The sequence below is a fragment of the Chenopodium album genome, chromosome 13 (genome assembly GCF_948465745.1).
Source record: "Chenopodium album chromosome 13, dcCheAlbu1.1, whole genome shotgun sequence".
Lineage (NCBI taxonomy): Eukaryota > Viridiplantae > Streptophyta > Magnoliopsida > Caryophyllales > Amaranthaceae > Chenopodium > Chenopodium album.
This window is the reverse complement of record NC_137846.1, coordinates 25,141,465-25,162,029: the sequence shown is the minus strand read 5'-3', so window position 1 is coordinate 25,162,029 and position 20,565 is coordinate 25,141,465. Positions and strand designations below refer to the sequence as shown.

At 36.0% G+C, this 20,565-nt stretch overlaps 1 long non-coding RNA gene across 1 annotated transcript; it reads left to right on the top strand.

Annotated features, from left to right (window-relative positions):
• Nucleotides 1-16,341: 16,341 nt before the first annotated feature.
• Nucleotides 16,342-19,245, top strand: LOC145576538 (uncharacterized). Its single transcript, XR_014098431.1, has 4 exons — nucleotides 16,342-16,563; nucleotides 16,807-16,887; nucleotides 18,537-18,691; nucleotides 18,799-19,245. It is a non-coding gene; the product is annotated as an uncharacterized LOC145576538 (long non-coding RNA).
• Nucleotides 19,246-20,565: the final 1,320 nt, after the last annotated feature.

The following is a 20,565-nucleotide window of genomic DNA, read 5'->3' as shown; positions in this document are numbered from 1 at the left end:
AGTCATTTTCATTGATTTAACAAAATAGTCAAAGTAAAAAAAGTCAATTTAATTTAAAAAGCTGAGAATTGCATTAATAAAAGTAAAATTACATTATTGATGGAATTAAAATAAAGGCTTAAAAATAAAATTGACTTGAAAATAAAAATTGACTAATAAATTGATAGTAAAAGCAATGCTCTAATTTGTCTTCACTTTTCTGGCCCTTTTCCAATTCTTGTCCGCCTCATCTTCATCATTCATCTCTTACATCAATAGGGATCCCTTAGAAGATATGCACACAATCTTAGTATTAATTAGTTTCTCCAATAGCCATTACGCCATGTTTCTTTTTAACCCAATCTTTCTTTTTTGTGGAGTCAACTTTTCTTTTCTCCTTACCCTTAGTAGTATTTTTCTTCTTAGGCATAATAGGAGTCTTGAATAAGTTCTTGCACCAAGACAATCTTTATGAGGAATTTTCTTATCACCTAGACGATCTTTAACACTAGTCTTGTACATGTTTCGGACTTTGTTCTTGTCCTTTTGAGATCTATCAAGTAACCACTGCTTCAGATCCCTAGACAAAGAAGGAGGAACTTTTTGGGTAACAACTTCCCACAAAGGTCTAGAACACCAATAGTCATCAAATCTTTCTACATCTTGTGAAATGAGAAATTCATAAGGGCGATGAAGATCCCCGGAAGGAACGTTTTGAGCAAGGTCGTATTGTCTTTTTACTCTAGAAGGGTAGTAAAAGGTTAATTTGGACAAACTTGGAAGACGAAAAAGAGGTTGTTTGTTGACACCAACCATATTCTCAATTTTCCACCACAGAACAACCCATTTAATGGAAAAGTCGCGAGTTGCAAAGATCCTACTCCACTCCCGGCGGTCCATCTTTATGGAGAAACGCTTCTTCCTTCTCACAAGACAATTTGGTGTATACTTTTCAATATTGTCAGGAGGGTTAATGTAGACTCTTAATTGTGTCTCCCCAAAAACCAAACCCAGTGATGAATACCTTTCACGTCATTAATTATCGAATGAAGTGAAAGTGTGAAAAGTCTTGTGATGCGCTTGTTTTAATAATATCTTTCTTTCTGTTTTCAAAGTGAACTATATTTATGAAAATGTCCAGTCTAATTTATTTTGGTCCATGATAAGGGTCCAATAATGGTGTAGTTGGATTAGGCTCGAAAAGAGCTTTCCAACGTTATATTATAAGCCCAATTCTGATGAATAATGAGGAAGTTATGGCCAAAATACTAAATTGGGCCTGAAATGGTTTTACATAGCCTGATGATCTAGTGGAGGGCCCATTAATTAATATTCCAAAAATTATTAGGATTGATTTTAATCTTCTAATGTTATTCTAATGGGATTAGGATTAATAATTATGTATTTAGAAAATAAAGAATTCTATTTGGATTAAAACAAGTGTTTCAAAGAGATTAAATCTGATTTTTAAAAGATAAGTACGGACGTTAATAAATCGAATTTAATTAGATTAAGGATTCCGTACGGATTTTAGAAAACGCGTGAACCATCACGAAACGACAGAGCTAGCGCGCTGCGACAAAGCTGTCGCACAGCGACAGAGGTGTGGCGCCGCGCTGGACCTTGTCGCGCCGCGACAGAGGTAGTTTTATTCCAGATGGGATTAATCTTTTTCTGATCATTTCTGGGCTATTTTTCTTATAAATAGGGTTGTATTTCCCCGTTTTTATTCATTGACAATCATCAAAAATCATCTAATACTATTCTCTTCTCTCTAAAAGCAATAGCTTATTCTTTCTCCCTCTTTCTAAGCGTAGCCTTTTTACAAATACAATACCGCATTCACAAGTTCTAGACACACATAGCCAAGCTCGAATTTGCCTTCGTCCTAAACGTGAAAGGTTGATAATTTATGAGGGATTGGTCCCAAATCCCTATTTCAATTATTTAAATTAATTGTTTGATTTAATATTTTCCTTGAAGTTACTAACGTGTGTATTATTTTGATAGAAAGAGATACGAGGCATTGAACTAAGTAATTTAATTACTTAATTATTCTTTTGATATAGAAATCATGCTTAGATTATATTAATTCCTAATATCATGTATGTTTCTAGTATCATGCTTAGGTTGCTTCCTATTTCTTCTATCATGTTAATATCATGTTAGGGATAAAGCTTTGATCTTTAATGTTTAGTGACATGCTAGGATTTGTTATTAATCTTGTTAGTATCATGCCTAGGATCTTCCTAATTTTATTATGATTTATTGAGATTATTATTATGATGATGATGATTTGTTGTGTCAATATATTATTATGTTGCTTGATATTATTGTCATTGCTTGATCACGCCCTCTCTTGCAGGTAAAAGGGAATTTGTACTTGTAATCACACTTAATAAGATAATTAATAATCTTGTTTAGGCTAATATGGTTATAATTCAAGTGATCGCCAATAATAGTTTTGTTTGTGCATTAATATTCAACCAACATAGATTAAACAGTTTTACGATTAATATAATGATTTTATGTTAGTCAGAAACCGCACATGAATATGAGAAGAATAAAGTAGAGGCCTATTTTTAGGGCAGGTTCAATCTCTTTTAGGTTGGATTTGTACCTTCATCCCCGAATATGCAGTCATGGTTCCAGACCACTATGGAGTTAGCGATCTCATGGATCGTGAAAGGGTGTAACCTTCACCCTATGAACGGTTTACAAGTTCCTAAAACTTGTTGGCGACTCTTTTGCTCTAGCTTCCTTCCCTTTGGACGTCACCATACTTAAGTATATGATCACAGTGGGGCTCAAGTGTGGGATGCTTGAAATATTTCCTACCGCTAATTAATTAAAGCCTTTCTATTAGCCAAATCTGCAAAAATTCAATGAAATAAAAATAGTATTACTATACAAAATTAAATATTTTTGGTTTCGGTAATTAAAAATATTGATTTTCTACCTGTAATAAAATTGGAGAACCTCTAAGAGGTGCTTTCGGATCTCGTTTTAGTTCATCTAAACTAAGCATAGTTTCTCTAACAATTAATGGCATTGGATTTCTCCCTGATTCAATTTGCTCCATGACGGATGCTAAAATTGCTTGACCCTTGGTGTTTCCACTAGTAAGAAGATATTGGCTAAACATGCAAAAGAGGAAAGCCCTCCTCCTATAGACATGAAAAGACTCAGAGCGTGGTCTATCAAATTAAAAGCGTGCAAATTCTTTCAAATTTACTACATTCCCAAGCACTATGTCTTTTAGGTCCTATCCCTAAGGTTAAGGAAACGCTCAAAATCTTTATAATAATATTCGCTCACTTTAGGAATTACTGCAAGATCTAAAGAGGGGAAGCCAAGAATGGCACCAAATTCTTCCGGTAAAGGGCACATTTCATCATAACCAAATTTAAAGCAATGGGTATTTGAATCCCAATATTCTAAGGTGGTATGAATAAAATCTATGTCAAGATCTACCACCTTAATACCATATAAACCCCCCAAGTGAAAAAGGTCAAGCTCTTTCCTCTCTTTGGCAGTCAAAGACCGGCACCACTCACGAGTAAAATCGCTTAAAGTCTTAGACATGGCTATTTGAGTGAAAATTAATAAGCTAAATATATTAATCTGCTCGAATTATGCTGTAATTGACGGATTTGGGGGCTTTTGTATAAACAGAACCTGACGCAAACCAAATCTCAAAAGAATTGGGGGAAATAAGACCATCGCGCCGCAATGGCTCAATTTTTACCGCGTCAGAATAACACGCTAAGCTGACCATGTGTTATCTGACTTTGACTCGGAGTCGTGCTTTGACTTTACGGTTTTGATTCTTTTATTCAAAGCCTTATCCAAACTTATTTTTGGCAATTTTCTTTCAAACACTTATCTTGTTTTGATTATTTTAAAGTTTAATTAATTCTAAGCTTATTTTTAGTCAAACTCAATTTTATTTTTCATTTTTTCTTTTTAGGGGAAGAAGTCGGATACCCTCCATTTATTAATCAAAATGACGGAATTTTTTGCGCAAAAAGTTAATCACAATTTTGTACACACTTACATGCACATAAACTGAAAAATAAAAATGTAAAAAGATAAATAACATAATAATCACAGGATGTATATACAACATATCCAACATAAGTGTCAAATAATATAAAGCAAAGTCCTACAAAGTCAAATAAAAAATGCAGGTACAACTACGACGCCGGAGGACGCAACTGCGGAGGAACCCCAAATGTATCCAAGAAATGCGCAGTCCGAGGAGTCAATCCCTCACTAGCCTCAGGATCACTAGTAGTCGGAAGCAAAAGAGTAGGGCCAGCCCATCCTGGCTCACCATGCTGAGATCCTGGCTGCTGAGGCTGCTACGACGATGAGCCAACCTCATACGTCCCACCACCCGCAAAAGGAGCTGATGTCGCGTCTCCCTGACCAGTCAGCCTCCTCGATGCACCCTCGGAAGAAGAACCAGGACCCTCGACTACCACAGTCTGATACGACTCCGCTCGACCACCCTGGTTCCCAGCCAAAGTGCGACGACGCCTCAAGCCAGACCCAGATCTCTCCCTCCAATCCTCGGGTCTCGTACGAGTACGTGATGGAGGAACAGGCTGAAATAGAAAAATAAGCCGAGTCAAATACAAGGAAAATAAGTGAAACAAATACAAAGTAAAAATCAAAGAGAAATACCTCCATGTCGTCACTCGCGCGACGACAGCTAGCTCGATGACTCAACCTCACGAGCTGATAACGAAAGGCGTCCATGCCTATCGCCATCCTCGTCATCACCTTGCGGGAAAACTGTCAAGCAATAAAGTCAAAAACAGTTAAAAAAACATGCATGCAAATAAAATGATGATAAATGACTCACCCAGGCCTGGTAGCGAGGTATCGACCTCTCCACAAAGCACCACTCCTCAGGGGCCAGAAGAATCATCTCCTCAACCGGGCCGAAAGACCCCTGATAGGTAATGGACACTGGTAGAGGTACAAACTTCGTCGCCATCGCCGCAGCCTGCAAGAATAAAATCTAAGTGATTAGTATTTCCTGGGGGCTACCAAAAGAACAAATCAGAAAGATGCGAAATATACCTCCGCCTCCTCTGACGGGCAAGGTGGTGGAGCCAACCGCGGCACAAGTCTCTCGCTAAAACTCCGGTTCGGATGGCTTTGACGCTGCCACTCTGTACCAGCTGGTGATCTACCCATATAAACTCTCAGGTCTGTCTGGTCCATCATATGCCACGGAGGACGGGTAGGAACAACAAAAGACTCTAAAGAGTGCTGAATCGCAACTCTCTCTCCCAGGTACATCACAACATCTATGTCCCCTAGAAGTAGCACCACTGAGCTGTGTATTGAACAGCTAGCGCAAGGACGTCAAAATCAGCCCATGGACGGAAGTTAACCTCAGGTCCCTGCAAGACAAACACTCATGAGTCGGAATCTCTACTCAAAAGAGTAAATAAAAATGACGAGCAACGCATACTGAGAGAAGCGAGTCTCGAATAAGGGCGGTAGCAGTCTGGTCAGTATAACAACCTCCCCAACTAGCAACAACGGGAAGCCCTCAAGGCAAAGGCCTGGCTGGCGCCAAAGAAGGCATATACTCATAGAACCACACCTATAACAACACGAAAATGTCGGCAAAGCTAAATGACAAAAATAAATCTATTGCCGAGAGGAATAGTGTATACCTCTACGATCCTCTAAAAGCTCGAGAGAGTGACCTCCTCGTCAAAGGTGCGATGACGATTGGCGAGTCGCAACCCCAGCAGGAAGTCAGCATAGGCCAAGCTGGCCCAGTCAAAAGTCTCGACCACTCGGAGGTCGCGAAGAGCGGCCAAGTAGTAGAGCAGCACTCGGATACCCTTGTCAGGAGAGAAAGACCCTGAAAGAAGAATCAAAACAAAGATGCGCACCCGCTACTCCGAGGTGGTCGCATCATCTTGAAAAGCCTCTACTAGCATAGATCGTCGAATCGATCGGCTACTCATCTGTAACAGTCGAGACTCACCGCGGGCCCGAATAACAATGGGGCTTAGTAGCTCCTCTATCTCAGGAGAGAAAAGGGTAGTATCGGTACCAAAAGGAACTGCACCTGACCAGAATTCCAATCCATTGATGATCGAGAAGTCAAGGGGAGTGATAGTCATCTCACCCCAAGGGAAGTGGAACGTGTTGGTGGTGTCCCAAAAGAACTCCACCAAGGCACGAACAAAGAAACGACTCGACTTCAGAGAATAAAGAGCCCGAGTAGTCTGCAACAATGGAGTCAGACCACAAGACTCCCACAGCGCAAGCAACCCCTCTTTGTTGCGAAAATAAGAATCGTACAGCTGCCCAATAGTGTCGTTGCCTGAACCGTGGCAACGAACCCGCTCGTCAGTCATCCTGAGCCGAACACGCTTTGAGATATGAAACTGGGGCGTGAAGTACAAGGTACGCCCATCCCACTCAGGGAATTCCCCAAGGCTAGTGGAAGTCCCCTCGTCGGTGTCGACGGGCTCGTCCTCTCGGTGAGCCCCGCAAGAGCATGAGCCTGAAATGAATCGTCAAGACATACTAATTATGCAAGCAAACAGTAAATAAAAGGTTCTATAGTATCTAAGGTTCGCCTAGCCGCATGATACTATGTTCGTAAAAAAAGAGTATGTAGTACTAAAATAGAGCATGATTTTGATTCAAGCATAAATAGCATTCTCAAGCAATCGAACAATTTCTGCAATACTATGACAAATATTGTGACAAATTGAGTATGAATAGCTAGCAAAAACACGAAGAATGAGCCACATTGTTCTCACAAACTCAAAGTGCCCAACAATGGAAAATCATTCGTTTCTCCACCAAATTGAGTCAAACAAGTCTCAAAACACTCTTAAGGTGACATAAAAGCAAAAACAAGAAATTTCATGGCAAGAAATTTGAAAAACAAAGAAAAACAAGCATGAATGCATTCGGATTTTTCGAAAATTCGTGAATAAAGATGCACGAAATTCGCACAAGGTGAGTTTGAGTAAAACTTACATAAATCGGCAAACTAGAGATTGAGGGCGTCAATTTGCAACAAATTTGAGCGAATTTGGTTGAGAAATGAGCAAGAACGAGAAATTTGAGGTTTGAGCGAAAAATCAAGCAAAAAAGAGCAGCAGCGACAAAATGAGGAAGAAAGGGGTTTTATTCTGACACGTGGTAGCGTGCGCTGGCTCTCCTTTCTTCAGCGACGCAACTCCTTAGCCCTATAATGCTTATGTGGACCTTATTTAGCAAAAGGGTTCCTTGGTACGCTAGTTGGCCCCTATAAGCAAATTGACATGATTAGTAGTCGGCTCGATTACAATCACAGTAAGTGATCGCCCTCATGACGGTCATCTCACTTAACTTAAGTGCCTAAGTATTGGCTCATTACAAGCATCGAGGTATTGGTTCACAAGCAAATGCAAGCGCCGAGGTACCGGCTCATTACAAAATGCGCCGAGGTATCGGCACAGCAAGCAATCACAGCAAAAATATATCAGCAAAGCACTAGCAAACGGAGGATCAACAAGCGATGGTCTATGATGATCTTCCTAGGAAGATTGTCACAACAAAACTAAAGATGGCTACAAGCAGCGGTCTTCGATAATGTCCCGAAATAGCGAGGAGATTGTCTATAGCGGCGAGGTACTGCCATGGCAAGGTACAGCAATGGCGAGGTACTGCCACAACTCTAGAGATGACGAGGTACAATCACCTTCTACGATGTTCTCAAGGTATTGTGGAAGATTATCACAAACAAATGAAGATAACGAGGCACTGTTACCTTCATATGGCGTTCAAGAGGCACTGTGGAAGTTGTCACAGCATGCAATAAACAAAATTCGGTTACTCCAGAGACGTGTGCCCGACGGTGCAAGATACACGTTTTTTAACTCTTTTATCTGTTTAAACTAACGCTAGTTTGCAGGTATCGGCTTTACAAGAATGATTTAGGATCGCAGAACGTTCTGAATCATTCTCCGTCCCTATCGCTACTTTCACTTTTGTTTTCGAAACTTACGTTTCTCCTAACTTAGTCAAAGTAGGGGTTTCTGTAGACACCTGATTGTGTCTCCCCAAAAACCAAACCCAGTGATGAATATCTTTCACGTCATTGATCATCGAACAAGGTGAAATGTGAAAAGTCTTGTGGTGCGGTCGTTTTAATGAAAATGCTTCGTTCTGTTTTCGAAAATATTTCTTTTTGTACTCTATTTATGGAAAATGTCTAGTCTAATTTAGTTTGGTCCATGATAAGGGTCCAATAATAATGTAGTTGGATTGGGCTCAAAAAGAGTTTTCCAACGATATATTATAAGCCCAATTCCGATGAATAAAGAGGAAGTTATGGCCAAAATACTAAATTTGGCTTGAAACGAGTTTTATATACGGCCCAATAATCAAGTGGAGGGCCCATTAATTAATATTCCTAAAGTCATTAGGATAGATTTTAATCTTCTAGAATGATCTAGAAGGTTCTTTTGAATTCTAGTGGGATTAGGATTAATAATTATATCTTTTTGAAAAATAAAGAATTTTATTTGGAATAAAATAAGTGTTTTAAAAAGATTAAATCTGATTTTAAAAGATAAGTATGGACTTTAATTCATCTAATTTAATTAGCAATTTTATTCCGATTCGAATTCTAACTCATTTTTAATCGTTTCCGGATGTTTTTCTCTATAAATAGGGTCGATATTCCCCATTTTCAAATCATCAACAATCATCTAATTCTATTCTCCCTCTTTCTAAGCCTAGCCTTTTTACAAATACAATATTCCGCATTCACGAGTTGTAGACACACCTAGTCAATTTCGAAGTTGCCTTCGCCCTAGACGTGAAAGGTTGATAAATTCTGAGGGTTTGGTCCCAAATCCCTATTTCAATTATTTAAATTATTGTTTGATTTAATATTTTCATTGAAGTTACTAATGTGTGTATTCTTTTGATAGAAAGAGATACGAGGCAACAAAGTAAGTTGTTTTATTGCTTTATTTTTATAGAAAGCATGCTTAAAATATATTAATTCCTAGTATCATGTTAGGATGCTTTTATTGCTTTCCAGTAACATGCTTAGGTTGCTTCCTATTTTCTTCTATCATGTTAGGGCTAAAGCTTTGATTTTTATTGTTTAGTGACATGCTAGGATTTCTTATTAATCATGTTAGTATCATGCCTAGGATCTTGCTAATATTTTTATGCTTTATTGAGGTTTGATATGATGATGATGATTTGTTGTATTAATTATTATTATGTTGCTTGATATTATTGTTGTTGCTTGATCACGCCCTCTCTTACAGAATTAAAGGGAATTTGTATTTGTAATCACCCTTAATAAGATAATTAATAATTTTATTTAGGCTAATGTGGTTTTAATTCAAGTGATCGCCAATAATAGTTTTGTTTGTGCATTAATATTCAACCAACATAGATTAACCAAGTTTAGGATTAATCTATTGATTGTATGTTAGGCAGAAAGTGCACATGAATACGAGAAGAATAAAGTAGAGGCCTATTTTTAGGGCAGGTTCAATCTTTTTTAGGTTGAATTTGTACCTTCATCCCCGAATATGCAGTCATGGTTCCAGACCACTATGGAGTTAGCAATCTCATGGATCGTGAAGGGGTGTAACCTTCACCCTGTGAACTGTTTACAAGTTCCTAAAACTTGTTGGCGACTCTTTTGCTCTAGCTTTCTTCCCTTCGGACCCCACCATATTTAAGTGTATGATCACAGTGGGGCTCAAGTGTGGGATGCTTGAAATATTCCCTACAACACCGCTTCTTGATGCTAGCGCAGCTTGAGAGCGCAGCCTTGAAGACTTGGAGCTTGCACACCTTGACTTGTGAGCTACAAAGGAGTGACGAACTTACATCTCGAGCTTCATAAAACCTGAGGAAGAGCCATGGAGTGCCTTGGACACGACTTTTCTCTTGTAAACAAAGAAAATCAAACAAATAAAAGAGAAAAGGCAAAATAAACTAAGAAAATGCAAGAAAAATGGAAAAACAACTAAGAAAGGACAAACTAGAGAAATAAAGGCTAAAACTATAGAAAAAGACATTAAAAGAGCTATAAAAGCAACTAAGAATCATCCCAAAAGAAGCTAAATAAGTGCCATAAATGACACTCATCAACATGAAAATAGTGATTCTATATTTTATTTAGGATACTCGGTTTGAAAAAGGGAGAATTGGTGGGGTATTAAAAGGATTATTAAAAATTAATCAAAATGTGGATTAATATCTACGAACTGTATAAAATTTAGGCAAAATTGGCCTCAATAGCACCAACAATAGGTTAGATGCAGAGAATAGCACAACCTTGATTGGGTGCGCTCAACATCACAAACTATTATGTTTTGTGCAGAAAAATGTCATAAATGACATCGAGGGACGGAGATTCTGAATAAAAAGTGTATTGTTATTATTATAATATTTTAAACCAAATTTTCACCCTTTTTAAATCTTCTCTAACTTATTTGATTACTTTATTATACCTAGCACGTGCTCCCTAATTATTTGTCTGTAACTTATTTTGTACGGAGTAATGAGTTTCATGATAAATTATTGCAATGAATGGATTATGTTTGGCAAAATATATCAAAACATAACTACACAAATTATACAGATTAATTAAATTCATCCAAACCAGACATCAATTTCAACAAGTCATCATAACACCAAGTAATATCCTACTTTCACGACATTATGAATAAAAGACAAATAAACAAATGCATGTATTTAGCATAGATATAGAGATTGAATTTTAAAATTTACCAAAGTATAATTTCCAAAATGTCTTGTTCTAATTGATTTTAGGATTGGTCTTCGTCTTTTTCTTCGTACACCTCTGTGTTTTTCAAGGAGTAAAATGAATTTTACTAATTGAGGGTAATGGGAGAATAATAATATTGGGGGAATGTCCTTAGTATAGTAAAGTATTATATATGTGAGAGGTTATTACAAAAAAAAAAAATAATAATAAATAAAAAATAAAATTTTTTTTTGTGAAAATCGGTTAAAAGTAGTAAAAATACGATTTTTCAGCAAATCGAATCTCCGTCCTCCGATGTTATTTATGACATTTTCTGTACAAAATTTAATACTTTGTGATGTAGAGCGCACCTGATAAAGGTTGTGCTATTCTCTGCACCCAACCTATAGTTGGTGATATTAAGGCAAATTTTGCCTAAAATTTTCCGTTAAGAATTTTCCTAATTATTATAAAGAATATTATAAAATTAGATTTAACCATTGACATTTTATTATGACTTTTTATCCTAAAACTATCTATTTGAAAATAACAAATTATTTATTAAAGATGTTATCTTATAAAAATTTAGACTAGCAGCTTACAAACGTAGCCCATTAAATAATTCTTTAGTGGGCTCCATATTTTCAATTCAACTGTTTAAATCTGTGCTATTTGTAACTATATTCCCCTTCTCAACCCTTACCATACATAATATTATTAACATAATTGTGAAAAGGTTTCAAGCACATTTGAAATTCAAAGACGGCGGGACATCAAAATTATTGTGCGGTTTTATCACTACGCTAACATATTTGTTTTTCCAATGTAGTGAGATTTTAATGTTCACTTAAGGATTTAAGATAAGTTTGAAATGCAACTTATATAAATATGAAACATTGATAAAATTTGATTTAAGAGCATCTCCAATGGCAAGCTACAATGCTTTGTAGCTTGCTTTTCCACATAAATTTCTAGGCTACAACACTTTTTAAGCAACAACTTGTTTCAATGGTAAGCCACAATATATTGTAGTTTGCAAAAAAATAAAGTTTTAAAAAAAAATAGATAATTATACACATGTTCCAATATGAATGGAGATTATTTGTCTCTTTTTCAATCAAGCATGTAGCTTGGTTGGGCTACAATTGCTAGCATGTTGCTCAATTTTTTATTCTTCAATGGTAAGCATGTAGCTAGGAACTTTATTTAAATTGCAAGCAAGTCCTTATAATTGAACCATTGGAGATGCTCTTAGGGGCTGATCGTGGACAAGACTTTCAATTCAAGCGTTTAAGGTTACAATAGGTGTTTAATATTAGCTAATTAAATTAGCTGGCTATTTATTATCATCTAATTGATAAGTGGGGACTACAAACAAAATATTTTAACGGATTCTGGATTTTTTGATGGACATTGTGGATCGGTAATGATAATATAGTCTAACTTTATCTACTAATTTTTTAAGTTAAAGGTGGTTACATTCAAAACGATCTATTAATTGGTAGTTATTGACAAGATTTTAACACTATTATTATTACCCTTCATTTACACCTTTTTGTTTTGCCCCATTTGTTGAACTGTATAATTTTCAATTAACATATTTGAGCAACAATACCTTCAACACTTTATATGAATATGTTACTTTTCTTATATTATTAAGGATTATTCAAATTTATACTTTTCCTTTTCTCAAGATAAAGGTACGAAATGGACTAACAAATTAAGGAGTGGAAAAATAAATTATTTTTTCCTCCATATCAAAATTAGGAAAAATTGTCAAAAATAATACAAATTTTGAATGGTCCGCCAAAAACAAGTCAATCTTTTAATTATTTCTAAATAATACAAACTTTAAGAGGTGTCCGCTTTAAACAAGATAATTTACCTACAAATTATATAACCGGTTAACATTTTTTTTTTTTTGTTATAAAATTGTTTAATAATATAATTTACTTCTATTAAAAAATCTAAGCATGGTTAATTATATATATATATATACATATATATATAATTATAATTATATATATATATCTTAATTAAATATTAAATAAATCCTAACTAAATAATTAATTAATTTCATGTTAAAAAGAAAATAAATAATTAACTCCTATTATTATTATTATTGAAAATTATTATCATTATCATTATTATTATTATTATTATTATTATTATTATTATTATTTTGGAAATTTGCAAATTGCAGCCATTTAAAAAAAATTGCAAATTACAGCCCAAAAGATCTTATAAATTGTAAATTGCAGCCCGATTCAACTTTTTCATCGATTTACATGTCAAAAAATTTCCGGTTAAAGTTTTAGGGGCTATTTTCGGTTAAATTTTTGGTTAAAGTCTTACGGGTCTGAATTGAGCTCGGAATTAGCAAAAAAATAATAAAAGTGCCTCGTTTTAATAGCAAAAAAATAGTTACCCACAAATCGATAAATTTTTGTTATGCAAAACGAGACACTTACGTTATTTTTTTGCTAATTCCGAGCTCAATTCGGACCCTTAAGCCTTAAAATAGCCCTTAAAACCTTAAGAGAAAATTTTTCGACACGAAAACCAATGAAAAAGTCGAATTGGGCTGCAATTTACAATTATGAGATCTTTTGGGTTGCAATTTGCTTTTTTAAATGAATGCAATATGCAAAATACAAACTTTAAATGGCTGCAATTAGTAAATTTTCCTTATTATTTAAAAAACAAAAACCCACCACCACCACCTTTCCCACCGCTTCCAACATCCCATCCACCACCTCCCCACCCCCGGCTGCCACCCTAGACAACCTTCCTCCCCCTCGCGCTGGTCGACTGATCAGCCCAGCCCCACCCTTTCCCTTTCCCTTCCCCGGTTCCCCACACAACCCCTCGCCCTCACTAAAACCCAAAACCCTTAACCTAAACCCTAACGAAATTAGGGGTGGTTTTGGCGATGGTGTTTAGGTTTTGGGTCGAGCCAGTTTACGGTGGAGGAAGAGTAGGGGGTTTGAAGTTTCAGTTAGAGGGAAAGAGAGGGGGTCAAATCGGGGCACAGGAAGGGGTGGGTTGGGCTGGTTGGTCGGCCCACTGATCGGCGCGAGGGGAATAGAGGGGTCTAAGTGGCGGCTGGCGATGGGGGAGGGGGTGGTGGCTTGACTGGATGTGGCGGATCGGTGGTGGGTTGTTTTCAAAAAAATTAGGAGTTTTTTTTATTAAAATAATTAGGTGTGACGTAGGGAAAAGTAGGTCGTTTTCTACCCTTTCCTAGAGCCAAAGAAAATTTATAAACGCTCGACCAACCTAATACGAGTATATGGTAAGTCAAGGGTCGAACCCAAGGGAATGAGTAGATGCAAGCTATAGCTTAGGTCAAGCTACTTCGAAGATTGTAGGAAGATATGGTTGGTAACTAAGGTATCGAGAAAACTAGATAAATCGAGAAATTCAATGTACTAAACAATAGGGATATTGGTTCCACATTCAAGCTCAATGATTATGCTAATTGAAGGATCACTCAATCAATTCAAACATTGCAAAGGACAAACAATAGTTGCAATCAAAGGAATTCAAGAGCTATCTCCTATAAGCCAAGCTAGGGTTCACTATGAATGGCTAACTAGGAAAATCACAATCAAATTCAATCAATTAAAGCAATTCTCAAATCAAGGGTTCATGTCATTGAAATTTGCAATGCAATCTAGATTAAACTTATAGGTTGATCACTCCTAGTCTAATTAATCACATGCACAACCATGTCAACCAATTTAATTGCAACAATTCAATCAATCAAGGATCATCAACTAGCAAAAATCATCAATCTAGCATGCTTCCCCTTCTCCCTAGCAACTAATCTACTCACTAATCATGGTGAAAATGAAAAACAAAACAAATTCAATCACAATCATATTCATTTCAAGTTTAATCAAGAAGGAATTCAATCACTCAACAAATTCTAAACCAAAGAATGAAACTCAAATCAAACATTCAAGAATTAAAGGGAATTGCAATGAAAGTAAATTCAGAGGAAAGAAATCTCACAAACTTTCATTGATGAGAAGAAGAAATCCAAGATCAAGTTGAAATCAAAGATCAAATTCAAGTACAATCAAGTAATCTTAAGCTTCTCTCTCTACTTTCTCTCTCTACTAAATATGGAAAATAAGTGTCAAGTACAAATTAAGTCGTTCCCCCCGAAAAAGTAAAAGTTTAAGGGTATAAATAGAAGAAACGAGCGAAGGGGGCGGGGCGCCTGGTTCGTGCGCACCACCAGGCCGTGCCCGTGCACAGGTGGGTCTGCGCGCACGCACCCCCTGTGCCGCGCGCGCGCACCCCTGCTCGGTGCTCATGGCCTTGCCTCCTTCACTTGCTCGATCAATCTCTGCACTCCCGAGCATCCCTATCATTGGTGCACTCGAGGCGATGCTCGAGAGAAGGGCAGCTCCTTTATCTTCCAAGCATTTGAATGCCTCAAGCCAAAGCATAACTTCCAAGGCCCTCGAGATCACGGAGCTAGCTTGAATTGCGTTTTCGGAATCCCGAACTTTGCTCCATCGACTTTCTTGAATGCGCTCGAGCTTTCTCCTTGGTGATCATACCTCAGGAAACTCAACACACCTACAAAACAAATCAAGGAAACAAAGAATCGAGAGAAATAGTCGAGAAATGAACAAAATGACAAAAAAACCATTAAAAGCATGCATTTCTCTAAACTTACACACAAACATGCAAAGAAAGCATTATTATGTAAAAACACGGCAAGAAGGACTAAAAATGAGAATAAAACTATAAAGAAAACCTAGCCTACGAGTGCCATAAATGACACTCATCAAGGAGTTTTAATAATAATAAAAGGTGGTTTTGTTTAATTTATTTATTTTTTATTTTTATAATAACAATTAATATTATTTAAATCTTTAAATAATTAAAAACATAAAATAAATTAAAAAACTGTAAAAAAAATAATTTTAATTGTCAAACCAATAAAATGATTACTCGTGTCCCATATGACCTGTTAAATAAGTCACCAACAAGTCATAACTTGTTTAAAGCGAACATCCCTTAAAGTTTGTATTATTCAGAAATAATTAAAAGATTGACTTGTTTTTGGCGGACTACTTAAAGTTTGTATTATTTTTGACAATTTTTCCTCAAAATTATGTGCTGAAATCTATTTTACATAGCTCTCAATATTTACCGACCAACAATGTAATTTTAACAAAAAGTTTTAAAAAAAATTGATCTTACAAAACTACACATGAGGTGAATCAACATTATCTTGTGTGACAATTTTTATTTTCTTTTTTTTTTCACATATAAATGATAATTGGTCAAATTTTGTAAAGTTATGTCATGGAATGGAAATTAATATTAGGGAAGATTATAATAGTCAAAGTTCGTAAAGTTGACCGAAAACATACAATAGGACAATCTTTTAGAAGCAGGAGGATTGTATAGAGAAAGGTCTTGACCGGCCATTTATAAATATGAACATATTAAATGCTCTCTAATAATTTATGAATTTGAGTGAGCAATAAAATGAAATGAGAAACGTAAGTAATTATTGTTTTGGGTAATAAATGAAACTAGCATATCAATAATGTGTAGGGGACATATAGGATGAGTCATAGCCATAGGATGTCATATGCTTCTCACTCTCAACATATTTATTCTCAGTTGAAAATTTATCAAAAAAATTCCTAGAAAGTCATAGACACTTGAAGATTGGTATTTATGTTCACTCTATTTTTTTCTTAACTAAATTTTCTATTGAAAAAACTTTTGCAGGTGGCATGGAAGTAAGGTGGTGGTGTGTTTGTTATATTCAATATCAGGTGATTTTGCTATTTATATTATTCAATTTTTGTATTTTTTTTTATTGTACTTCATTTCAAATTTGTTCATACATTTCATGTTGTGAAAAACGTAATGATATGGGTTGTTGTAACAACCTCCATGAATTAAGCTTGCTAATTAATGATGCAATTATTTTATTATTATGATTTTCATGTGTCTTTCAATTTATTAGATTTATATATGTGCCAATTTCCTAATTTTTTGGATCCCGCTGCTCTTAGTGTTGGAGCCAAACTATGTCTGTCTCGAAAGAAGCGATTACTCAGAGTATGAACACTATCATCACCGAGCTTGAACAAGAAGTATAAACCTTACTCTTTTAATTTTTATTTGTTTTAATGTTTATTGTGATTATTAGCTATTTAACTCATATCTGCAAAATTGTTTGTGAAAGATCTGATTTTTTTTTTTTTTACTACCTTCATTTTTTAGATATCAATTACTGTTTATTTTGACATGACCAGCACATTTATTTTTGTCCATCTTGCGTGAATTTTTATTGTTTTATTTTAAAAAAAAAAGGTAGATATGTTAAAGGAATTGAAAATAATATGTTGTCTTAGTAATTTTTTCCTATTTGAATTCTATGTATTCACATTATAGTCAAATAAATATTACAATTCCTGAAAGTTTTGGTTGTATGAAAATTATCAAAAAGGTCTCGGATTTGATTTCCTTAGCATAAATAAAACATTACATACATGTTTCTCTCTACTATTTTCAAAAATGGTAAATACCAATCCATTTTATAAATCTTGTATTTCCTTTGTCAGAACTAGGAAAAAATCAAAAAGATTATGAAAATCTTCTTCACTTTTGGTAATAAAATATTGCATATCACAATAAAAGAGTTATAAGTTTTTAATGTGCTTATGTGTCATAGTTTTGCTTAATATCAACCAAACTTATGACATTATGTTAAAACTTTCTCACTACTAATTAATCAAGGTATTTATTTACTTTCTTTGCAATTGCTCTCCAGTATTTTAATAAGTACATTTCATAAGATAATGAAAAAGATAAAATTTACTATAAAGACTTAATATATAGATTATAGAAAAGTGCATTGGGGATTCACTATACAAAACCTTTTGGTAACACCCAAGTAGTTCTCCTTACACGTGTAGGGTAACCTTTAATCAATTTAGGGTGAATTATAATCTAGTTTAGAATAACCATACTTTGCATAAATTTTTTTATTATAAATTTAAAGGTAAACATAGATGTTAGGGACAAATCTTAAATTAGATAATAGGCAAAATTGGCCGCAACACCCTGAAGTATGGCTTAGGTGCACTGAGCACCCTAAACTTTGCATAGTAGCTAAAACACCACCAACTATGGTGATAGGTGCAATGCGTGCCTTAAATGAAAATTTTCGGCCACTTATTTTATCGGAGGAGGTGAATCCATGCGTGGTAAGTGGATGGAAGACTACATAACGTTTCTAGAGAGTGAAGATTCACCTCCTTCCGGTAAAATTTGTTGCCGGAAATTTTCATTTATGGCATGCATTGCACCTAAGCCATACTTCAGGGTGTTGCGCTCAATTTTGCCTAGATAATATGATTACTTTTAAGCATCATAGTAGACCTGACAATATTTTACCTGACTAGAAAACCAAGCCCAACCCGACCCATTTTTTATGGATTTTGATTTAAAAACATTTTGACTTGAAACCCAATTTAATTTTGAATCTATTTAACCAATAAAACATGCGAGCCAAACTCGACGTGAACCAAACTAAACCGGGTCGCTAACCCAAAATTTGTGGGTTTTTTTCAACAATTATATTAGAAAATAAAAACTTAGTTTTTAATTAACTTTGATCATCCATCCGTCAATCTACATTCATTTCTCTTTCATCTGTCTCTCCTAGACATACATTAATCGCCACCCACACCAAACTACCAATTTACATGAATTGCATGTGCATAACCTAATGTTTCAGTCTGATCCTAACTTCCTCAAGAATTCGGACCTGAGATCCTGATACTCCTATCGGCAAGCTGAGAACCTACACAATGAGAAGAAGTTAGCTAACCCCGGGGTGATCCGGGGATAACCACTCCAATGATAAAGTCAGAAAGTGTTTAAGAGAAGAAGGTAAGTAAGAGAAAGAAAGTAGAGAGAGAGAGAGTAAGAGAGTGTCTTTTTTTTTTGTCCCCATTAATGAGGTCTTACCTACTATTTATAATAGTTTACCTTGACAGGTGGCTCTCATCCATGCATAGCCTTTTGTGCCAAGTGTCGAGCTTCTGTTGCCACGTGTTGAATTCCGGCGAGCCGACATGTCTTCTTTTTGGAACATATCAGCATCCTCTTATAATTATTGGAACATGGTCAAATTGGAACATGGTCACGTGCTTTCACAAGATATCGATCATGCTCAGATATCGTCCCATACAATTAGCCCCCCAAGTGAGGACGCATGATCATTCATCATCGTTCTCAGTTAACATGGGCAACAAGTTGAACCTAACTAAACAAACTTTGGGTTCCACATCTCATTCTTCAGATTTTTCCTTATGTTCTAAATGTTATTGTGACAACGTTTCTTGTACTCTGTCAAGCATTGTTTATTAACAAAACCTTATTACTGACCTTGCCGTTGTCGCAATTCGTTTTACTTGCTTAGCCTGTATTCAGACAGATTTGCTTCTATACGTCTATATATCTTTGAGCTCTATATTCTTTTGCTGATAAGTTTTATATTTATTTACTACTTTCATTACTTTTTATTATTATTACTTATTTAAGAGGACAATTTTTATACCATCATTGCGTACTGTATTAATTTGCTTTTAGCTCTACTCCGTTTTCCCCCCCCAAGTGACCTTGTAAGCTGATAGCTTACAAGGTCAACTTGTTGTAAAATACCTGGGAGCGAAAAACTCCGTTTTCCTCCCCAAGTTACCTTGTATGCCGATAGCTTACAAGGTCAACTTGTTGTACAGTAACTGGGAGCGGAAAACTCCGTTTTCCTCCCCAAGTGACCTTGTATGCCGATAGCTTACAAGGTCAACTTGTTGTACAATAACTGGGAGCGGAAAACTCCGTTTTCCTCCCCAAGTGACCTTGTATGCCGATAGCTTACAAGGTCAACTTGTTGTACAATAACTGGGAGCGAAAAACACCGTTTTCCTCCCCAAGTGACCTTGTATGTCGATAGCTTACAAGGTCAACTTGCTTCAATGAGCACGTTATGGTAGTGTAACCGTTTTTTTTTTTTTTTTTCTTTGAGCGGGAAAATTTTCACACGTGTCATAAATCCTGCCGCTGCTTTTTGAAACTACTTATCGAACGGGAACCGTCGGATCTCTGAACCGCCTTTCACTTCAACTAGCCATTCAGTTTCCCTTTTTAGATCAAAATAACCTCATTTTCTCATTACTTTGCATTTTTTCTAAGTTCTCTCTCAAAAGTTAAAATTTTTCGATCGAAGTTCCTACTTTTCTTCTCTTCTTTGTTTTCGGTTTGCGCATTTCAGTACTCCAGGCGTGCTCTTTCTTTCTTTCTAAGTGCTCTCCAGTTCATGATTCAGCCGTCAACTCGGTTTTAGGAGATGACGAGACTCAAGAAGACAGCATAAACAATGAGAGTAGGGATGATATTGTCGATTTAACAGCTGAGGTTATCCAGGAAGAAAATCTGGATGAGGGCTACAACTCTGAGACCGATAGAGCTGAGTTCCGACAACCCATGGTTCTTGCTAACGAGGGGAAAGTCGCGAAGGCAAAGATAAATGAAGCTTTTAGGAAAACGGCAATTGAAAAAGATTATTGTCGTCGTGCAAAAAGGTTCTTTAACCTACCAGATGAGTACGAGTTGTCTCTCCCTCCGTCTGGAGCTTCAGTGTTGGATTGCCCGGTTGGTTCTGTGGCCGTTTACATGAAACATTTTGATTTTGGCCTCCGTTTTCCTCTACATCCTTTCGTTGCTAAAATTTTGAAGGCTTGGAATGTTTGCCTGGTTCAGTT